Here is a 14,390-nt window from a genome sequence, read left to right on the forward strand (position 1 = left end):
GACGATAATAGCACTAACACTTGTGTGACCACGGTTTTGTTTGGTTTTGTGTGTGTGTGTGTGTGTAAAAATAGTACCTCAGACAAGGCTAATAAGCATTATTAGCTCTCACAGGCTTAAGAGTTTAGGGGCACCTAGCCCATCCGTGGAGCATGTGACTCTTGATCATGGGTTGTGAGTTCAAGCCCCACCGTGGGCCTAGAGCTTACGTAAAAATAAACATATTTGAACATAAATAGTGACCGAGATCTATGCAGGTAAGTTATCCAGGCTTCATACACCAGTGTTGACCATAAGATTTTTCCAGGTGGTCAGTCAAGAGGTAATGGTGTCTCTAATATCCATGTAGACCATGACGTTCTGCCAGGATCCAGGTAATGTTGATGGTTCCCACAATGAGGAAATTGACCAAAATTCTTTACAGGCCCCCTGGCAGAACATGTTGTTGCCTTACCCACATTTTGACACCTCTTTTTTCAGGTTCCTGTCAAGAAATCACTGTGAACGTAATAAGGGTCATGAACAAAATCTTGTTAGTAACCAGTGAAGGGATAAAGAGTGTTACTTACAGTGAAGACCATCTAATCTTCACATTATCAAAGCAAGTGAGAATGAGGTCTCTAACATTTGTGTTCTCATCTTTTTGCAGATAAGCCATCAGGGTTTTGCTAGTAAACAGGTATGAGATGATGTGACATTGACGTAGACATTGTTTTCAGAGCTCTTTGTGACTAACGATATTATTCAGGCTCTTACAGTAACCTAGTGTTAGGCACGTATGCAGTTAAGAAATTAAGTTGTCCCTGACAATCATAATATGCCTGAGAATTTCTTATTGTTTAGGGATAATATGTTTTGGACTGATAGTGGGACTTTCAGACATCCAGGTAATTCATCATATTGTCCATCGCTGTGTTACTTACCGTGGGATGATTGCGGATAATCCTTCAAGAGAGGAAGGTGGCGCTTACTAGGGGCTGACCTCAGAGTTTTGCAAGTTTTCATGTATTACTGATGGGTCCTGAAATATGATGCAAATGACCAAGGGAATTGGCAGTTGTCCATCAGGATAAACTTGTACCCAACGCGTTTTTCACAGTGTGTTTGTCAGGTTCCTGTCGAGACATCACGACGAACCTAGCGATGGTCAGTAATGGGGAACTTTCGGCAAGCAGGCAGATAAAAGAGCATGTGGGCCTAAACCTCAGACCGTCTGGTCTCCAGATAGCTAGGTAAGTGATGACGTTTATAACATTTCTCAATCCCATTACGTTCCTGCAGGTGTTGAGGTAAGAGACGATGTAGCCCTTACCAGTAATAAAAACCGTGAGTTCTCACCTTTATGTTTAGAGAACATCTATAGCCCTGTTCGTGTCGAAGGATGGTTCTTGTACAGGTGATTGTCATGGAGTTCACACCCCAGTAGGACCCACGGAATGTGCAGATGTCCAGTTGATGTGTTCCATAGTAATGCGAGTGAAAAGGTTATGTTCAGGTGTTCTAGTAGCATAATTTGCATTTCAAACCCATTGTTGCTTGTGCTTTTACGGGTTCTTGTCAAGAGAACACAGTGAACCTTCCACCGGTTTGGAACGCATCCTTACTAGTAACCAGGTAAGTCATACAGTGGGTCTTTCTACACTGCAGACCAATGTAATCCCCAATATCTAGGTAAGTGAGGGTGGTGTCCCTAACACTGTGTTACTGTGTTCATTTGCAGATACCCTTTTAAGGTCTTTGCTTGCCCACAGGTATGCAATCATGTGACATCAACTCAATAGAGACGTTCTTATTTTTAGATACCCGCATATTAATGTGTTTCAGGTTCTAGTATTCACATTGTTTTTGGCATGTATTCTGTTAAGAAATCAGTGTATTGCTAAAATACTAGTAAGAATGAGAGTTTTATCCTGGTTCAGAGATACTGTATTTTTTAAAACGGGTAGCAATAGAAGGATGTGCAGGTAGTCAGGTAATTGAGAATATCGTCTGTCACAGTATTCTTGACCGTGGCTTTTTTGTAGATATCCCTGCGGAGAGGAACCAGTCTCTTCCTAGCTTTGAGCTTGGAGTTCTGCAGGTACACAGGTAGTGTCGATGGATCCCAAAACAATACAAGTGACCAAGGGAATTTGCAGGTGTATGGGTTAAATAAGACGTAAACAAAATTTCCACAATGTGTTTTTCAGATTCACCTCAGGACATGACGGTGAGTCTGTCAGTAGTAGTTCATGTGAGACCCTGGTGGTATGAACGTAAGTGATGATGTGGGCCCCAGCACAGACCATCTGATTTGCATATGCATGGGCAAGTGATTAAGTGTTCTAACACTTTGAGTTACCGTGATTTTTTTTTTTTTGGCAAGTATTCGGGGAAAAAAAATGATGGTTTTACCAACTGTAGAAAACACAAGTTTTCACTTTTATATTTCAGGAAGGTTTATGTTGAACACTGTGAGGCATTACATACATCCAAGTATTTATCTTGTGTTCCCTCCGTGGTACTATTTATATGATATTTAGAAGCGTCCGAACGCTGAGTTTTCTGACGTTGTTGCTAACTTTTAATTACAAGTACTCAGAGTTGGTTTGTTCCATAATGATGAAGTGAACAATCTTTTTTGCAGGTGTCATGGTAGAAAAAGTTGTTTCCATTAACCCTGATTTCGTAACGTGTTTTCCAGATCCTTGTCAAGACCTCAGGATGAACTTAGCAGCAGTCATTAATAGGGGCGGATATCCTGTTGATACGCAGGTAAGGCCACCCGATCTCCAGATACCTAGGTAAGGGATAACAGTGTCTCTTAGGGTTGTTACCATGATTTCTTTGCAAATATTCGGGTAGGAATTGATAGTCCTTTCTAATTCTAGAAAGTGTGAGTTGTTAGCGTTTGTATTTTAGAAAAGATGTCTGTTTAGCCCTGTGAGTGTTAAGGGATCCCTTTGAGTGTTAAGGGATATTTATCATGATGCTTCCGACCATAGCAATGACCATGGAAATTTTGCAGGTGTCCTGTAAAGAAATACTGTCTTCCCTGACAACAATGGTCTTGATCTTGGAGTACTGCAAGCCTGCAGGTAGAGTTGACGTTCTCATAATAGCGAAAGTGACCAAGGTGCCTTACAGGTGTTCTGCTTACACCAGGTCACATCCCTTACACATATGTCATAATGTATTTGTCAGGTTCCTTCAAGATCCTGAAGCACTTAACAGTGGTCGGTAATGGGGGACATTTCTTGTGTCCAGGTAAGCGGTGATGTGTATCTTTACCGCATCAGACCCTCTGATCTCTCCGTGTGTGTGTGTGTGTGTGTGTGTGTGTGTGTGTGTGTGCAGAAGGACTGCAACAATCCGGGAAGAGCGGAAGGGTCCTGCAGTGAGGGCAAAGAACAAGATGATGTGCCGTGGCCTAGTAGAAGAGGAGTGTCCATAGACGCATCGTTCGCAAAGTGGTTTTTAAATACCATCGAGAGGTCATGGTAAATTTCAAAATGGTCGTTGATGGGACTTTGCTTCTATTCAGGTACGTGATGATATGGGCCTTAAGCACCCTGTACGTTGATGTTCAGATATATAGGTGAGGGCAGATGGTGTCCCTAACTGTTCTGTTACCATGTGTCTATGCAGGTATTCAGTTCAGGCCTGATACTGTCCCAACCAGTGCTGGTAAGTATGAGCCCTTAGGTATTTATTTGTTAAAATTTAGATCTAATGTGTATTTAACCTCGGTAGTGGTAAAGGGATGTGCAGGTCCAGAGAACTTCTCCTCTTGCGCAACAAGTATTGACCATGAGATTTCTACAAGTGCTGCTAGAAGGAGATGTTAGTGTGTCTAACAGTGGTCGGCCAAGACCTGTGTTGTGTTATGCTTCCCCCAAGTGACCAAGGTTATTTGCAAATATACTGTTTTTTTGCAGGTAAACAAGTTGTATCCTGCCACAGGCTTGTTGAGTGTTTGTCTGAAGATTCTAGCAGTCCTGACATCACAGTGACCCAGACCATTGTTTACAGTGGGAACTTGCTGGTAACCAGGTATGTGATAAAGTGGGTTATCCCAATACACGTATCTGATCCTCAGCTCTCGAGGTGAGTGAGGTTAGTGTCTCTAGCCCAGTGTACCGTGCTTTTTTCAAAGTTTCCTATTGATTTCTTTGCTACGTTGGTGATATGAGATGCTGTAGTATTAACTCATTAGATACATTCACTTTGTATTGGAGACAAAGTTTGTTTGACCCTGTGAGCATTGAGGGATAACACATATGCAACTATTAACGACCGTGTCTTCCCCACAGTCCTCCCCATGGGCTTTCTGCTGGTGGCCAGTGAAGTGACGCTGAGTTTGTCTGACATCAGTGTTGATCCTTGATTACTGAAAGTACCAGGTGGAGTTTGTGTGCCTATCATGACGGAGTACTCAGGCTATTTCCAGATACTGGCTAACGCAAGTCGTTTCCTCTAACGTAGATTTCATAATGTCTTGACAGAAAGCTGAAAAGTCATCACTGTATGCCTGACATGGAAGGAAAGGGCAGACATGGCTGGTATGTCCGCAGGTAGTTGAGGATGTGGGTCTCAACCCCGGCACAGGCCGTCTGATCTCCAGATAGCTGGGTAAGTGACGATGGTGTCTCTTAGCGTTGGGACCCTGATTTCTTTGCAGGCATTCGGGTACGATTGGATAGTCCTTACTGATTCTAGAAACCATGAGTGTTTACCGGTTATATTTTAGAAAACACTTCTGCTTAGCCTTGTGAGTGTTGAGAGATTGCCATATCCATGGAATTAAACATATGCCCTCAACCACAGCCATAACCGTGAAAATGTTGCAGGTGTCCTGTGAAGACATATTGTCCTAACTGGTGATGAATTTGACCTTGGAGGACTGCAAGCATTCAGGTAGAGCTGATACGTCTCATGAGGAGAAAGTGACCAAGGTTATTGCAGGTGTCCTGGTAGAACAAGTTGTGTCCTGTTACACGTGTTGTATTGTGTTTTTTAGGTGCCCGTCAATGAGTTCAATGCACCTGACAAGGGTCATCAAGGCGGGGACATTTCTGGCCTTCAGGTATATGATGAGGTGTACCTTCACTGTATCAGACCCTCTGATCATCAGGAATCTGTTTGTGCTAAGTTTTGTTAATTGCTTGAAGTTATTTACCATGTGGGTTATGTGAAGCATTCTGGGAGAAATGATAGTATTGTTACCAAGTCTAGCAAACATATTATCCCACCATTTGATGCTTTAGAGGAAATTACATTTAACCATGTGAATATTTAGTGATTCATGGCTATTCACGTAACAATCATGGAGTTGCGGGTCACAGGCGTTACCATGGTATTTTGGTAGGTGAGCGATGAAGACATAATGGCGTCTGACAGTGGCCTAGACCTCGGCGTACTGCAAGACCCCAGATGGGTTTGATGGGTCCTACAGTGATGGAAGCATACACAGATACTTCCCATGTCCTGGTAGAGGGGGTCATACATGGACCCGTTTATCATACGTGATTTTCACTCGATCTTAGCCAAGACGCTGAGGAGTGATGTCACAATGTGTTTTTCCCGGTCCTGTCGAGAAATCACAGTGAGCCTCATACTGACCAGACCTAGGACTGTGCCTTTCCAGGTGAGTGATCACGCGGGCCTTCACCCTGGAAACAACCTAGCCATCTGATAAGTGGATAAGTGTGGATGGATTTCCCAAGTTGTTGTTAGTATGCTTTTGTCTTTTTTTTTTTTTTTTGACAGGTATTCGGGTAAGGAATGATACGGTCCCCACAAATGGTTGGATGCATGCTAGTGAGTATTTTAAAGTTTAGATAGAATGTGTGTTTAGCCCTAGTGGTGACAGAGAGATACACAGGTGTGCAAGTCGCTTATCCTACGGGGCCACAGCACAGTCATGAGCCTGAAATTGTATAGGTACTCAGGTGAGAATGGTTTCTCTAACAATGGAGTTGACCTTGAAGCTCTAGTTCCGCCAAGGTCCATAGTGTTGATGTTTCCTCTAATGATGGAAATATCTTACATGTCAGTTGTGTTTTTTCAGGTTATGGTAGTCAGTCATGTTACAGTGACCCTGGTTATGCTCTTTCATGGGACCCTGCTAGTCACCTGGTAAGTGGTATTGTGGATGTGACACTATAGTTGAGATCAGCTGTTGTTAAGAATTCTAGGTAGGTGAGGATGGCGTCCCAAACACTAACCACAGCGTTAATATGGTTTTTTCTGCAGAAATCATGTTAAAGTCTTTGCTGTTGCATGGGGATCAGATGATGTCCCATTATCACATTAACTCATTAGAACTCCATTTTTTCAGGTATGTATCTAATTAATGATTTGAGTACTCTTACATTACCCATGGTTCTGGCTTGTATGCAGTGAAATTAATTTCTCCCTAACAATACTTGGAACACAGACTATTTCGATATATCCTTCTTGAGGGATTGTGTTTTTTTTTCTACGTTTATTTATTTTTGGGACAGAGACAGAGCATGAACGGGGGAGGGGCAGAGAGAGAGGGAGACACAGAATCGGAAACAGGCTCCAGGCTCCGAGCCATCAGCCCAGAGCCTGACGCGGGGCTCGAACTCACGGACCGGGAGATCATGACCTGGCTGAAGTCAGACGCTTAACCGACTGTGCCACCCAGGCGCTCCGGGATTGTGTTTTTCAACTCTATTTGAAAAAAGAATAGGCAGGTATCCAGGTGATCTGTGTTACTGTCCATCTTCACAGTATTGAACATGGGTATAGGTATCTCTGTGAGCAAAGAAGGTATTTCTTACCAGAATTAGTCTTGTACTTCCGCAAGTATCCAGCTTGTGGTGATGAATCTCAAAATGGTGCCCTTGACCAATGGAATCTGCAGGAGATCAGGTAGAATCAGGCATATACTGAACATATTCCTGATTGATAGGCTCCCCCATATTGAATGAAGCATATAGAAGTATCTAGGTAAGTGATGGTATGGTCCTAACCACAGCACAGACCATCCAATCCTAATATGTAGGTAAGTGATTGTGCCCTTAACACTTTTGTTACTATGATTTGGTTGCTGGTATTCAGGTAAGAAATGATAGAGTCTCTACCAAGTCCAGTGACCATGACTCTACACTTGCTACATTTTGTACACAACTTATACTTAATCCCTGAGTGTTGACATTCAAATGTATCTATTGTTGTCAAGGAGTTTCCATGCCAACAGTAAACACCGTATTGTTGCAGGAGTCCAGTTACAACATGATGGTCTCTCTGACCAAAGTGTTGACCCGAATTAATGGAAGCATCAAAGTAGAGTTGATGTGTTCCATAATAATGGAAGTGAAAAGGATTATCAGCAGGTGTTGTGGTGGAACAAGTTGTGTGCTTAAACATATTTTTCCTATGTGTTTCTTCAGATTCTTGTCAAGAAAACCCAGTGAACCTCACAGTATTCACTGATGGAAGCTTGCTCTTAACCTGGTAAGTGATAAAGCGGGTTCCACCACCATCCAGACCACGTGATCTTCCATTGGAAGGTCGGTGAGGGTGATGTCCCTGACATTTGTGTTACCATGTTTGTTTGCAGGTATCCCGTTAAGGCTTTTGCTGTGTTATACAGGTATGAGATGATGTGACATTGAGACATTATTTTCAGAACTGGGTGTGAACAATAATATTGTGCAGGCTCTTACAGTAGCCTCGTGTTAGGCATGTAGGCAGTTAGGAAATTCACTTGTCCCTAACAATCGTAGTATGCCTGAGAATTTCTTCTTGTTTAGACAGAATGTGTTTTGGACTGATAGTGGGACTTTCAGACATGCAGGGAATTCACTGTATTGTTCATCGTTGTGTTACGAACAATGGGAATTTTGCAGGTATTCCTTCAAGAGAGGAAGATGGCTCCTACTGGGGGCTGACCTCAGAGTTTTGCAAGCATTCAGGTGTCAGTGGTCTTGACATGCTACAAATGACCAAGGGAATTTCGAGGTATACAGATAGAATGATTCCTGGACCAAACACTTCTTTCACAATGTGTTTTTCAGACGAAGTCAAGCCCTCACCCTGAGCTTCCTAATGATAACTTAACATGGGACATTGTCGTTATCAAGGTATGTGACGATGTGGGCCTAAACCATTGCACAGATCATCTGATCTTCATAGACAGAGGTAAGAGGTGATGGGTATCCCTTACATTTCTTGTCAGCATCCTTCCTACAAGTATTCACTTAATAAAGGATAGATTCCAGCAGGCCCTGGGTGGCTCCATTGGTGAAGTGTCGACATTGACATAGGTCATGATCTGATGGTTCATGGGTTCAAGCCCCAGTCAGGCTCTGTGCTGACAGCTCAGGGCCTAGACCTGCTTCAGATTTTGTGTCTCCCTCTCTCTGCCCCTTCCCCACTCATGCTCTGTCTCTTTCTGTCTCTCTTTCAAAAAAAAAAGAAAAAGAAAAAAAGGATAGATTCCAAACCACATCTGGGAACCATTGTTTTGCACACTGTATATCGAAGAGAAAACTTATGTTTACCCCTGTGAGTGTTGAGGGATCATGGGTATCCAAACAAGTGTCAGGATGTTCTGGGTCCTGTTATTAAATTGTGATATTATCTGACAATGGTGTTGACCTTAATCATAGAGTGTCCATGGTTATTTCCAGATGTTATGGTTTAAAAAAAAAAAGTTGTATCCCTTAGTAACATACTTCACAAAATGTTTTTCAGGTTCTTGTTGAGACGCCATGGTGAGCCAGAAGTCATTAACGAGGGGACATCTCTGGTATGCAGGTGAGTGTGGACAGGCACATCACAGACCATCTGATCTTTCTGTATCTGGGTGAATGATGCTGGAATGTCTAAAACCGTTTTACCATGTGAGTTCCTGGCAGGTGATCAGGTAAACAAGCAATCAAAATATGTTGCCAGTTGTAACAACCATGTTACCTGCTGTCCTCTTGCACAGAAAATGTATGTTTAACTGTGTGAGTAAGGAGTTGTGTGCATTTCTCCAGGTAATTACCCTGGAATTCTGATTCACCATTGTAACCATGGTATTTTAGAGATGTGTAGTCAGGAGATGATGAGGCTAAATGTGGCTAGCCCTTGAATATTGAAAAATCCATTTAGGTTGATGGAGCCATGATGGAAGTGAAGGAGTTTATTTTCAGGTGTCCATATGCAAGATGTGTGTCCACAGATAAACATTTGTCGCATTGTGTTTTTCAGGTTCCGCTCATGAGATCATAGTGAACCTCTTCATGTTCATTACCACAGACTTTGCATGGATCACAGGAAGTCATGGTATGAGCCATAGGCACCTTAAAGATCAGGTGATCTTCAGATACTGAGGCAAATGAGGATGCTGTTCCTAACCTTTCTCTGAGTATTTTTGATAGGTATTCAGGTAAGAAACTGTCTCGTTCCTACTGATGCTAGTAAGCAGTCGCCTTTGGTAGTTGAGAGTTTAGATGTCGTGCATGTTTATACGTAGAAGGGACTGAGGGATAAACAGGTGTCCACGTTATCCCACTATTCGATACCAAACGCTACGGACCAAGAGATTTGTCCAGAAGAAACGATGGTGTGTCTAACAGTGTCAACTTTGAATTCTACCAAGGTCGAGGTAGTGTTGAAGCTTCCCCATTAACGGAGGTGACCAAGATTAATAGCAGGAGTCATGGCAGCACACGTTGTTTTCTTTCTTTCTGTTTTTTATTTGTTTTTTGTTTTTATTGGTTTGTTGTTGTTGTTGTTGAACAGGTTGTGTTCTGAAACACAATTGTTGCGTCTGTTTTCTCAGGTTCCAGGCAAGAGTTCACAGCAAATGGAGCAATGGTCATTTGGGGGACGTTGTTAGAAAGCAGGTAAGTGATAAAGGAGGTGTTACTACGATGTGGACTCTGTTCTTCAGTATCTGGGTAAGGATGTGTCCCCCACACATGTGTCTGTTTTATTTGCAGGTGTTCTGTTAAGTTCTTTGCTACTAGAGGCATGATGTGATGGGACATACGCTCACAAGAGACTTGTTGTTGCTTTCAGCCCTCTAGGTAATCAATAAGATTTCCAAAACTCTTCGAAAAACCTGGTTTGGGGGCACGTATACCGCTAAGAAATTGATGAGTCTTGAGCAATTCTTGTTAGCCTGAGGATTAACTGTCTTCTGATTCAGAGAGAATGTATTTTGTATACTTGTAGTGGTAACAGATAGAGAAGTAACCATGGAATGTTTGCAGGTGTCCCTTTAAGGGAAGGTATCTCTTACCAGGGTTACACATTAGATTTCTGCAGTTATTCAGGTGAACCTGATGAGTTACGAAATGATGGGACCGTCCAAGGGAATTTTGTGGGCGTCCAGGCGGAATGGGATGTGTACCGAACACTTTGCACAGCGTGTTTTTCAGGTTCCTGTTAAGACCAGGCCTGTCAGTGGCAGTTAAAGAGGCACATCGCAGGTAACGAGGTAAGTGATTTGGACCCAAACCACAAGCACAGACCATGTGATCGTCGCACCTCTAGGTGAGTGATGCTTATGTCCTTAATACGTCTTTTCACCGTGACATATTGCAGGTGTCCAGGTAAGAAATGGCAGAGTCCGGGGGCGCCTGGGTGGCTCAGTCATTTAGGCATCCCTTCTTGATCTCAGTTCAGGTCCTGATCTCCCGATGCATGAGATCAACTCCGCATCGGGCTCGGGGCTGACAACACAGAGCCTGCTTGGGATTCTCACTTTCCTTTTCTCCCTTTCTCCCTTTCTCCCTTTCTCCCTTTCTCTCTCTCTCTCTCTCTCTCTCTCTCTCTCTCTCTCTCTCTCCTCCTCACTCACTCACTCAAAATAAATACACTTAGAAAAATAAGAAACGACAGAGTCCCTAGCATTTCTAATAGCCATGGGTTTCTATTTTTCACATTTCAGAAAAAATTTATGGTCAATCCTGTAGGTATTGAGAAATTGATCCTGCCTAGGCAATTGTGGTGGAGCCTCACCACTGTAGAAACCATAGGATTTTCCCAGGTTTCCAGTCAAGTAATGTTAGTCTCTCCTGACAACAGTGTTGACCTTGAATTAGTGCAAGTGTGCCAGTGGAGTTGAGGTGTTGCCTAACAATGGAAGGGAACAAGTTCAGGTGCAGGAGTCTTGAGAGACCACCTTGTGTCTGAAACACATTTCAGTTTGTTTCCTCAGGTTGCTGTGAAGGAAACAGAGTGAACGGAAAATGGTTCACACACCCTTGCTGCTAAGCAGGTAAGTGTTAAAGTGAGTCCTTCTATAATGAAGTCCTCTGAACTTCATTATCTAGGTAAGTGAGGGTGATGTCCCTAACATGGGCGGTAATGTGTTTTGTTTTTTTTAATTTTTGTGGGTATCAGGTTAAGATCTCTGCTAGTATGGAGGTATGAGATGATGTGATATTAACTGGTTAAAGACCTGTGTTTTACGGTTTTATTTTTAAGTAATCTGTACGCCCAGCCTGGGGCTCAAAGTCACAACTCCAAGAGGAAGGGTCGCATGATCCACCGACTGAGCTGGGCAGGTACCCCTAAGGTCATTTCTGTATTCAGAGATCTACATAAATTGATGATTTCAAGTCTCTTCTGTTTACTTTGTTTTGGGCACGTATTCAGGTAAGAGTTTAATTTGTCCCGAATGCTAAGGGTAGCATACAATTTTTTTGTATTCCTGTTTAGAAAGAGGTAACTACCATACTCGGGGTAGATTTGCAGGTATCCAGGTGATTTATCATATTGTCCTTCAGTACTTGATTGACTATGGAATTATTGCAATATACCTTGAAGTGAGGAAGTGGTGTCTTCCTGGGGATTCATCCGGGGAGTTCTGCAAGTCTCTATGCAGTTGGACGGGTCATGAGATGATAGAGTGACTGAGGGAATTTGTAGGTGTAGAGGTCGAATGAGACCCATGCAAAAATATTTTCTACAGTGTTTTTGCTCAGACTCGTATGGATACATTACAATTAGCCTATCAGTGGTAGCTAACATGAGACATTGCTGATGTCACAATACTGATGACGTGGGCCTAAGCCACAGCACAGACAGACCACCTGATCTGCAGATAGCTAGGTAAGTGCTGGTGGGGTCCCTAACACTTGCCGTTACCTTGATTTTCTGTAGGTATCCGGTAGGAAGTGACAGTTTCCTTACTAATGCTTGAAACCATGAGTTTTCAGTGTTTAGAGAAAATTCTTCTTTAATTCTAATGAGGGATTGCACACATCAGGTGTTTGTCATTATGTCTCAACCACAGGAGTGATGGTGGAAATTTTGCAGGTGCTCCGTAAAAGTTGTATTACCTGACAAAGGTCTTGACCTTGGAGTCCTACAGCTATTCAAGCAGAGGTAATGCTTCCATAAGGATGCAAATGACCCAATTTATTCATAGGTGCCCTGGTAGACCAAGCCGTGTCCTTTTACACATGTACGGTACTGTGTTTTCCAGGTTTCCTGTCAAGAGATTATGGTGAACTTCAGACTGGTGACCCTCTGGGGACATGATGTTCTCCTTCACCATTTCAAACCATCTGATCTTCTCATATCTAGGTGCGTGTTATTGATGGACTAAACTCGCTTGCCATGTCTTCTGGTTTTTTCCAGATAATCAGGTAAGAAATGACAGTGTTTTACCAATTACAGCAATCATGCTATTCTAGTGTTCTCTACTTCAGAGAAAATTTATGTTCACTTATTTGAGAGTGAGGTGAATTTGGATGTGAATAGCCATAATCACGGAATTGTGTGCTACGGGAATACCCTTGGTGTTACTGAAGGTGAGCAGGGAACGGGTGAAGGTGTGTCTATGGTTGGCATAGACCTTGAAGGACTGTACCAATCCAGGAAGAGTTGATGGGTCCAGCAGTGAGGGCAATGAACAAGATGATGTGCCGTGTCCTAGTAGAAGAGGAGTGTCCGTAGATGCATTGTTCACAAAGTGTTTTTTCAATTACCATCGAGTGGTCATGGTAAATTTCAAGATGGTCGTTGATGGGACTTTGCTTCTATTCAGGTACGTGATGGTAGGGGCTTAAGCACCCAGTACGTTGATTTTCAGATATGTAGGTGAGGGCAGATGGTGTTCCTAACTGTTCTGTTACCATGTGTCTATGCAGGTATTCAGTTCAGACCTGATACTGTCCCAACCAGTGCTGGTAAGTATGAGCCCTTAGGTATTTATTCGTTAAAATTTAGATCTAATGTGTATTTAATCTCGGTAGTGGTAAAGGGATGTGTAGGTCCAGAGAACTTCTCCTCTTGCACAACAAGTATTGACCATGAGATTTCTACAAGTGCTGCTAGAAGGAGATGTTAGTGTGTCTAACAGTGGTCGGCCAAGACCCGTGTTGTGTTATGCTTCCCCCAAGTGACCAAGGTTATTTGAAAATATACTGGTTTTTTGCAGGTAAACAACTTGTATCCTGCCACAGGCTTGTTGAGTATTTGTCTCAAGATTCTAGCGGTCCTGACATCACAGTGACCCAGACCGTCATCATCAATGGGAACTTGCTGGTAACCAGGTATGTGATAAAGTGTGTTATCCCAATACACGTATCTGATCCTCAGCTCTCGAGGTGAGTGAGGTTAGTGTCTCTAGCCCAGTGTACCGTGCTTTTTTGAAAGTTTCCGATTGACTTCGTGGCTAGTCCTTTACCGATTCGAGATGATGTGATAGTAAGTCATTAGGTCCATTCACCTTGTATTGGAGACACAGTTTGTTTGACCCTGTGAGCATTGAGGGATAACACATATGCAACTATTTACGACCGTGTCTTCCCCACAGTCCTCCCCATGGGCTTTCTGCTGGTGGCCAGTGAAGTGACGCTGAGTTTGTCTGACATCAGTGTTGATCCTTGATTACTGAAAGTACCAGGTGGAGTTTGTGTGCCTATCATGACGGAGTACTCAGGCTATTTCCAGATACTGGCTAACACAAGTCATTTCCTCTAACGTAGATTTCATAATGTCTTGACAGATACCTGAAAAGACATCACTGTACACCTGACATGGAAGGAGATGGCAGACGTGGCTGGTATGTCCGCAGGTAGGTGAGGATGTGGGCCTCAACCCCGGCACAGGCCATCTGATCTCCAGATAGCTAGGTAAGTGACAATGGTGTCTCTTAGCGTTGGGACCCTGATTTCTTTGCAGGCCTTCGGGTACGATTTGATAGTCCTTACTGATTCCAGAAACCATGAGTGTTTACCGGTTGTATTTTAGAAAAGACTTTTGCTTAGCCTTGTGAGAGTTGGGAGATTGTCATGTCCGTGTAATTAACATATGCCCTCAACCACAGCCATAACCGTGAAAATGTTGCAGGTGTCCTGTGAAGACATATTGTCCTAACTGGTGATGATTTTGACCTTGGAGGATGCCAAGCATTCAGGTAGAGCTGATAGGTC

The 14,390-nt window shown here is 43.0% G+C and overlaps 2 long non-coding RNA genes across 20 annotated transcripts in view; both read left to right on the forward strand.

The window, feature by feature from the left end:
• On the forward strand, positions 1 to 14,362 carry LOC109496361. 17 transcript variants are annotated; one of them, XR_006593008.1, is made up of 8 exons: positions 1 to 6,117; positions 6,235 to 6,319; positions 7,401 to 7,464; positions 7,571 to 7,603; positions 8,028 to 12,336; positions 12,437 to 13,142; positions 13,394 to 13,508; positions 13,964 to 14,362. It is a non-coding gene; the product is annotated as an uncharacterized LOC109496361 (long non-coding RNA). The 17 variants fall into 17 exon arrangements; XR_006593009.1 differs by having other exon boundaries at positions 1 to 9,845; positions 9,942 to 10,028; positions 10,383 to 12,336; XR_006592998.1 differs by having other exon boundaries at positions 1 to 7,464.
• Positions 1 to 14,390, forward strand: part of LOC109497105 — a 61,663-nt gene that overhangs the window by 4,888 nt on the left and 42,385 nt on the right. The window lies entirely within an intron of this gene.

This window comes from Felis catus, chromosome X (genome assembly GCF_018350175.1).
Source record: "Felis catus isolate Fca126 chromosome X, F.catus_Fca126_mat1.0, whole genome shotgun sequence".
NCBI lineage: Eukaryota > Metazoa > Chordata > Mammalia > Carnivora > Felidae > Felis > Felis catus.